Raw genomic sequence first — 9,113 nt, 5'->3', positions numbered from 1 at the left:
AAGTCCATGCATGTCCAACACATGACAATTTACACATTTAACGTAGGTCGCGGGGTTAATGAACTTTTAAAATTGCTCGAAAACATACCATGAAAATTACATATCCCTAATGTAGATTTTCCGTAAGATCCGTGGAATTCCATAACAAATTCCGTGGAATTCCATGGAAAAAGTGTTCCATGGAATTCCGAGGAATTCTCGAGAGTATTGGGACGCAACTTTTTCGGAATGGTATGGAATTTCAAATCTAGCCTGGAAAAGAGCGGAACAATGCCAGAATAGAAATTTGCGGAAATAGCTGGAAATCCATGGAATTCCACGATATTTGGAAATCTATGGAATTCCACGGAAATCCAAGGAATTCCAGGAAAATACAAAAACTGGAATAATCAAAATAATTTAAGGGCCAAATAATTACAAAAAAAAATGACTACATCACAATTTTTCATAAATCAAATCTATATTTTCAAAATAAAAAATCATTTTTGCTTTACAATGTGTTTGGGGACAAATATTGCATACACACTTCTATGGATAATGAAAGCACAGATTTTAAAAAGTATTATCAATGAAAGTATTTTACATCAAAGGTTATTTAAACAATGTTAAAAATCCACAGAAAAATATCATTACTGGATGATCACCTTGGTTTAATTAATGAGAATTATTATAATATAGTTGCATGTACATGTAGTAAATTACAGTCTGCATGAGAAACAAATGACTTATGATAAAAGAAAATCCTTTGTACCTAGAGTAATCTCAAACATATGACATTTTTTGATAATAAAACAAAATAGATTAAAAAAAAAACACTAATTATGACCTTTTGCTTCATTGAATGACCTTGGGAAAGGTCACTAAAAGCCTTAACAGGGTATATTTGCAACATTTGTATACAGTACAATGATCTTCCAGTGGTCCATATACATTTACCATACAAAGTTAAAGACTAGAGTGACAAACATATGTATTAAGTACACAAATATCTACTACACAACTATATTTGAAAGATCCCATAAAATCAACACATGCTATTTTTTTCCACCAACATGCCCCAAGATCCTAATTATTGAAGGTCCTAAACTTCTGAAGTATTGGCTAGAATCACTTCCTCACTGGTTCTGCTAGAGGGTGGTCAGATAATTGGTGTCACGAATGGATTCACTTTTGGTACGACGGCTTCAAAAGCTCAGCAAGTTTGATGTTGATCATTCCCAAAGACACTTCAAACTTTTCTTGCTCAATTTCTGAAAGAAAAGATTAACATAAAGATGTATGATATTTATCTCATATATAAATATATGACAAATAATAAACTAAAGCTATATAAGACAATTGGTTCTTTCAACCTGGCAGATCAGTTTAATACTGTAGAATAGGAATTTATTATCTTGTAATTTTTTGTTCAGATTAGGATTGATTTCTTTTTAAACTAATGGAAGTTGTGAAATTAAAAAAAAAATAAAGAGACATGATTGTGTCTAAGTTAATTAACCTTGAATATGAGAGAGAACATTGTAAATTACATAAACTATGTACCCTTAAAAACATTCAGCAAATAAAGTTAAGGTATGAAAAAAAGTACATTAGTAAATATAATTTATATACCATATAAAACATTCAGTTTTGCCTTGTCAATGGCTCGTCTTTTGTCTCTTAAGCTTCTGATTAAAAGCACCTTGAACAGGAGTTTGGACGCCTATGCTGCCTTTGATATATTATCCTCCATATCAGCTTACTCCGTTAACTGACCCTTGAAAAGGGGAAAAGACAAATTTATAGGCATATGTAATTGCTTTAAATGCACATTGGTTAATTTACAATGTAACAAAAATATAGACAAAGCAAATAACATAAAGTGAATATATAGAATACATTTGTTCTAGGCTTCAAACATGTAAATACATGTACATATATTTTATTTTTGAAAAATTAAGAAAATATTAAATAAACTGTTATAAATACATGTAACTTCCATGCATCAAAAATTCAGTATTGAGTAAGATAATATATTAGTACATGTATACATGTACTTCTTTATTTCTGGAAATTTATATCTGCGACTAAGGTTATAGGTTTGTGTAAGAATATGATGAATGACATTGACAAGGCGTAGGTAAAAACTTGTGAACAAGACAGAGAACTGACATAGGAAACAAGTTAAAAGCAACAACTTCTTAAAATAACTAAAATATATTTGAAAGAGTGGAGTCTAACGTTCATAATAATTTTTCTCAATGCCTGGCTAACATTGATAAACACATAATTTCAATTCTTTTGATTTTATTGATTAGGAAAATGATTGAAAAATCCTACCTTTGTGTAAATTTCCATACAGCTCTCTCGTTCTTGTCCTTTTTGTGAGCATTCCTGTAAATAATGCATGCATGATTTTATGTCATAGAGTATAGTCATTTTTAATATTCATACTTAAATAAAATGTAAAATGATTATGCATGTAGGCATTTAGCATGTTTAGATTACCTGTCAAAAGTTATAATTGTTATGCATTATTAAGGAATTAAGAATATAAACCTCTTGTTACTTGCTCAATAAAAAAAATCTTATGCTATAAAACATTAATTAATAAAAACAATGTTAGTTTATTTGTGCTGAATGATAATTTGAGCAGGCTCTCACCATTCTCACAAGCTAGGTGACTGAATGACTTAGCATCTACATCTACATATTAGGACATTTCATCAAACTTGATGATTATATGCCGGCGCTGTGCAAATCGAGTACTTCAGCTATAAAATAATAAAAGTAAGTGCTGTGAATGATCATGAACATGCATAGATATAAAAATTGATATAGATATAATTATTTACATTGTACTCCATAAATGTAAGTAGTAAATGTACTAAGGAATGTTATTAGCTGATAATTTGGACCAGAGTTCTGAACTGGCCCCAAAGAGGCTGCCGACACCACTGAGCATGGAAGAGAAATAAATTTCCATAATGGGGGGGGGGGGGGGGGGGGGGGGGAACCTATATTTAAATTATCTGTGCAAGTACTAAAGGTCTGAAAGTAAGGAAGACTTGAAATGCCTTTGTTGGTGGTAGTCTGTGAAACTAAATAGAGGCTTGGGTCTACCGCAACTAAGTTGTGCACAACTTTATATCATATAGACAGCTGATAGAGCATTATTAGTCTACCATCGTCTACACGTTTTTTCTGCGTTGTAAACATGGTAAAGATAGCCAATTTAGATGTTGCATGTTGCAACATATTGGAGACACTAATAGTGTTATGATGTCTGTGTACGATGTAACATGGACTGTCGTGGCGCAATTGGCAACGTGCCACTAGCATATATAGCGAGGTCTAAGGACATGTACGAACGGAGGAAATTCGGGTTGAAATCCACACATTGTTCAAACATATTTTGATAAGAGATGTTTAGAGTTGTACAATAATTATTAAAGAAATGAAACTGCGCTCGCCCTGATGGTTTCATCGTTGGGCATTCTATGTGTGTGGTGCCCAGACTGAGGATCAGTCAATTATCCATTCAACTTCAAAGACACATAAAATACTGTACATTGTACCTACCGGGTCTTAAAATGTCTGCATCTTTTGTCAAAATACAAATTCCATTCCAAGCTAATAATGACAGCAGTTCCCTTCTTCGTGACACTCTCTTTCCTTCTGTCCAACAATACAACATGGCAGCCGAATTGTTGAATTTTGGCGGGCTGTAGTTTAAATTAATTGTTCATCGAGCCCGACATCGATCCCGATGTAATTGTACTATGAGCCGACAGTTTAAGAAAAAATTCTAAGTTATTTTCCACAGCTTTCCAGAGCAGAAAATGTCTAAGTTTCTCATTTTATCAGCTTTTCCATAGAATTCCACAACTTTCCAAACCTCAAAATGTCTAAGTCCAAATTTGTTATTCAAATTCCAAAAGATTCCAAAAACTTCCAAAAACACTTTTAGACTCTTGTATGGAAATGTTTGGAATTCCATGGAATTCCAAAACTTTTCCAAACCCTTTGGAAAATCTACATTAGGGATATGAATCTCCTACTTTTGTTGTACATTCTCTGAAAATTTTATAAAATTCGTCTGCATCGTTTTTGCGTTATTAAATCCCAAACATGTCATCGTTGTCGAAACATTTTTGACATTATTCTATTGAATTCTATAGGGAAAACGTCATTTTTGACTCTTTCTCAGGAAAGTTTTCTTTTTCAAAAAATCTCAGTAACTTTTGAATGGTGCAGACGAAATTGTTTCCCTTTTGGTCATTTCACACAGAGATGATTTCAGATAAATCTATATATATTTCATGTAAAATTTGTATTTAAAATAAGCACAGATGTATGAGTTATGTAAAAATTATCTTGTCTGAAACACCTTGTTTAAGCTACATGTAACTAGGAGAGAGAGAGAGAGAGAGAGAGAGAGAGAAGGCTGGGGGGGGGACTTGCAGAAGCAGTACTCCTAGCATGATTCAGAGACTTTTCTTACAAGAATGGGGAGCGAATATTAATTAAGAGAATAAAATTAGGGAAAAAAGTTCAAAAATTTCTGACAAGTACGAAAATGGGTAATCGCCAAAACGTTAGGGAAGAGAAATGGTGAGTGGTTAGGTACAACTATTATTCAGGAGCAAATCTGGTAGGGGATGAGTATAGTAAATAATCTTTTTTCAACAAATACATTCTCTGTCAAGTTGAAATGATACATGTTATATATGTCCAATATTCTCCTAAATCGAAGACTAATTTTTGTTTTATTTTGCTTGATATAAATTCTAAATAAATAATCTTCACGAGCAAATGCTGAAGTGGTAACAAATAGACTTGTTCTTAATTTGGCCAAATAAAAAAATATGTGTGGTTCCGGTTACCCGACCTTCCCTATTTTTTACCCCCGACCCTAAACTTTTTTTGGCAATTTTCGTATTTTTTCCGGAATTTCCCAAATTTCTATCAATGGCTCCGGTTTAAGTTTTAGTTTCAGCAATGACGGCCTCCTTGCACAACATAGTGCAAGTGTTTAATAATGTTAAATCCAAAGAAAGCTGGCATGTAGGTGTCCCCCTACCAATATTGATTAGTATATTATCACGTCACATCTAAATTTCATTTGCAAAGCAGTGATAGGTATTATTTAGAAAAATTAAGAAAATCATTTTGTTAACAAACAAAAAAAAAAAAAAAAAAATCCCTACCTACCTACCCTAACTTTTTTGGAGGTGTAACCGGAACCACACATATTTTTTTGTTTGGCCTTTTCTTAATTCAATACTGATCAACGAAGTTTGGACCCCCAATACACTTGTATTCTAGATGTAATTTGCTTCCGATGCCTGTGATACGTATATCAAGTGCTTTCAAATGACCAATATACGTAATTCAGTAAGGGGGGGGGGGGTGCTAAAAAAAACCTAATAAGCTGTCCAAATCCTGGATTTGCCAGGCTCGATATAACAGCAACAAATAGTGTGTGTGGGGGGGGGGGGGGGGCAACCAGCATGCATCTATAGGAAAAATTACTGTAGCAAAATACTATACTCAGAAAAAAGTGCCCCCCCCCCCACGTTTTACGGGCCTGAAGCAGACATTCTTGTGGGGGCACAACCGCAAATTAGCTCTGTTTTCTAATATGTATCATATTTTCATGTACTGGCAATATTATTGAGGAGAACAACAATTGTAAATTAGCTCGATTTTCTAAAGTAATTTATATACATTGAAAAAATTATGGGGGCATGCCCCTCCTCAGATTCCTACCGAATTAATATCCCTTTTTTCTTTAGCACGAATTTCTCATAAGTCTGCCAGAGATCTTTTTTTAATCAGGCGAAATAATTTCCTATGTGAGCAGTTTTTCAATTGTGATATAGATATACATGTATTTTTAAAATTTCCTTTTTGAAAATAAAGTTTAAACTTTTGATATAGCAGTTGTAACTGCGATTGTTTATATAATGACGGTTTATCAGTGTAACAAACTTTTTATCAAAATACGTCAAAGGAAAAAAAATAATCATGCAGTTGACACTTGTTTAGTTGCTCCGTATCTTTTCATGATACTGTTGTGGTCTCAATGTGATGATAAATAAACGCTTTCTAACGCTTTCAATTTTCGAACATTAAAAAATCGTTAAAATTATCAATCTGTGATAACTTCAGTTTGTTGTATGGAAGTATTGAAGAGTTTTAAAAAAAATGTCTTACTCATTGTGACGTCATAATCAAATGTGCACAAGAAAGTCGCCCAAATCATATAAATTGCATACTCAGTTTTAACGACGTCAGCAAACCCACGACCTACGTTAAATAATTGATGGAAACAAAATTATGATGTAGTCATATGAATTTGTTTATATACTGTACTTATGAAATTATTTAAGGCAAAGCACCAATTTGAAGGGGGAAGGGGGGTGGGGGTGGGGGGTGAGAACTATCCAAGATTTTGTGTGTGTGTTAAATCATTAATATTTTGATCTCAAAATCAATAGGGGTCTTTTAAGGTCATAAAATATTTCACATAAAATTTCATTACAAAAGCAGATTCCAGTTGATTTCATTACTTAGCTGGAAAGTTTCTTCAATAATAGGCAAAACTCTCAAGGCAAAAATAATGGAATCGGAATTTCCTGGTAATATGCATATCTACACACTGTGTACTAAATATCTGCAAAGTTTAACCAAATTCTGTGTAGCTGTTTAAGAGGAGTTGCACTAACAAACTGTTCATCTCTATATTCAAGATATGGCCAAAAATCTAAGTTGAAAAATGCCCAAAATCCCAGAAAAATAATGGAATCAGAATTTCCTGGTAATATGCACATCTACACATTGTGTACTAAATATCTGCAAAGTTTGACAAAATTCTGTGCAGCAGTTTAAGAGGAGTTATGCTGACAAACTGTTCATCTCTATATTCAAGATATGACCAAAAATCTAAGTTGAAAAGTGCCGAAATTCCCAGAAAAATAACGGAATCAGAATTTCCTGTTAATATGCACATCTACACATTGTTTCCTAAATATCTGCAAAGTTTGACGAAATTCTGTGCAGTGGTTTATGAGTAGTTACACTGACAAAAAAAACAGGACTGACGGACTGACTGACACACTGACTGACTGACAAAAGGGTCAAAAACATTATACCTCACGCAACTTGTTGCGTGGGGTATAATAAAATGGAGATATGTGAAGTCTTAAGAGTGAAAGAGTAGAATTTGTGTCTTACCCTCAGTTTAGATTTGGTTGTAGTCAATCAGTAGTCTAAGACTTCCACTAACATAAGTTTCTGCTCCTAAACATGGGATTGAATTTGGAAAAATTAACTTCAAAAAAAGGACAAAGTCTTCAAGTGAAAAAGAATAAAGAAATCTTTTAGAGAGAAAATTGTAGATCTTGGACCTTACCCTACCTTTCAGATTGAACCAGGGTTGATCAATTAGCCTTTGAAATCTTCCTCTAATGTATGATCTGTCTTTTAGCATAAGGTGTAGGTGTGCAGAACCCTCTGCCTGTTAACAGAGAATGTAAAGATGTTAATTTTTAAAGGGAAAAAGACTCTAATCAATGAAACAGTGACGTAAATCGATTGAGTGCACGGGGTGGATCTATTACCTTATTGGTACTTACAGACCACAATCAATCCCTGGTCTGGGGGAAGGGGTTTCTGTCCACAAGTACCTGTGATGAATTATACTAGAATTTATTCAGACTGATAGAATTTGCTTCGGAGTGGTAGACCACATTAAGTCATCAGTCATCAGTCCAAATGACTGATAGGAATACTATGTTTTTCATAATCTCTGGTGGACCATACAATTTGAAACCACGTCAAACTGTGCTAAAACCATGGCTATTCATAATGGCCTGTATATGAGATAAGAAAACTGAAATGAAATGTTTTTGTGAATTAGTGAATTGTCAAAAAAATGTTTTTGTCTTTGTATTAAATACTTTAAAAAACAATTCTTACCACAAATCAAGACTATTCTTGGTATGAATTATCTTATTACTTTTATCAAGAACAATAGTGATATGAATTAACTAATTATGAAGAAATCAACCATGACTGAACAACAAAACCTGCTTAAACTTCACTGAACAACATGCAATAAACTGAATTTGATCACATATTTTGTAAGTTTTTCTTTGGGAAAACTTCCACTTCATTTTGGGAAAATATAGGCATATTTGCAAATGGGATGGGGGCTGAATTTTGGTCCAAAATCGACCTTAAAAAGGCCAGTGAAGGGTATTGCTGATATCATGCAGTGTAATGGCCTTGACTCAAGTACAAGATCACTAAGGATGTTTTGACTGGATGAAAGGTCTGAAAGAACATGTGTGAACTTGTCAAGTCGGTAACACACAGATGGGGTTTGCTCATAACCAAAATGTGTCATGGCTTGACGGTCATTTGGACAGTTCAAGGTCACCGACAGAGAAACTGTACTGTACATTCCTATACTGTCCTTCTATTGGCGAAACATTGAAAGTTGATACCCCTTACAAGATTGCTTATAACCTTAGAATGCCAATGTCACTTCTTCCTGTTGGCAGCGCCAACGGAAGACCTACTCGTTGCTTTGCAGCGAGCTCTGCTCTAGTTAAATATAAATAGCTACTTCGACGTTTTCATTTTATTGCATGATTAGTCTAAGTGCTTTTGAAAAGTAATTTAAGTGATCGGATGATGATAATAAATATATATATGTAAACAAATATTCATAAACCAGGGATTATGTTGGACAGTGATCAGAAATGGCGGCGGGAATGTTCGAGTAATCGCCGTATTATGTTTTCAACAAAAAAAGTTGTTTAGAGTCGTAAATCGATTATTACAACATTGATAAACTTACCTCAGTTGAAAGTAGTCTTCTTCTGTATCTGTTGTAATATATGGAAGCTTTGATAGAGCGCAATGAAGGCTTTTGCAGAAGCAAATGCAAATCACTTGTAGGCCTATTGACAGTTAGACTCTCAAATCTCAGTGTGGCGAATTTATAGGCCCAGCTCACGTGATCAATGGTGGTCAATGGAGCACGACGTTTGCGAAAGAGAAAGAAACAAGAGAACACTGTTCTTTGCAATTCGAAAGAAAATACTTACTTGTTCATGTACACT

General features: G+C 33.8%; 1 long non-coding RNA gene across 1 annotated transcript; it reads right to left on the bottom strand.

Moving 5' to 3' along the window:
* Positions 1 to 1,051: 1,051 nt before the first annotated feature.
* Positions 1,052 to 4,009, bottom strand: LOC133190034 (uncharacterized). Its single transcript, XR_009721555.1, has 5 exons — positions 3,562 to 4,009; positions 2,644 to 2,753; positions 2,320 to 2,373; positions 1,612 to 1,756; positions 1,052 to 1,250 (listed from the first exon to the last, which is right to left on the bottom strand). It is a non-coding gene; the product is annotated as an uncharacterized LOC133190034 (long non-coding RNA).
* Between the last annotated feature and the right edge of the window lie 5,104 nt (positions 4,010 to 9,113).

The sequence above is a fragment of the Saccostrea echinata genome, unplaced genomic scaffold (genome assembly GCF_033153115.1).
Source record: "Saccostrea echinata isolate AGI-Se365-2 ecotype Australia unplaced genomic scaffold, CSIRO_AGI_Sech_v1 ptg000020l, whole genome shotgun sequence".
Classification (NCBI taxonomy): domain Eukaryota; kingdom Metazoa; phylum Mollusca; class Bivalvia; order Ostreida; family Ostreidae; genus Saccostrea; species Saccostrea echinata.
The sequence above is the reverse complement of the archived record's forward strand: the minus strand, read 5'-3'. Positions and strand labels throughout refer to the sequence as shown.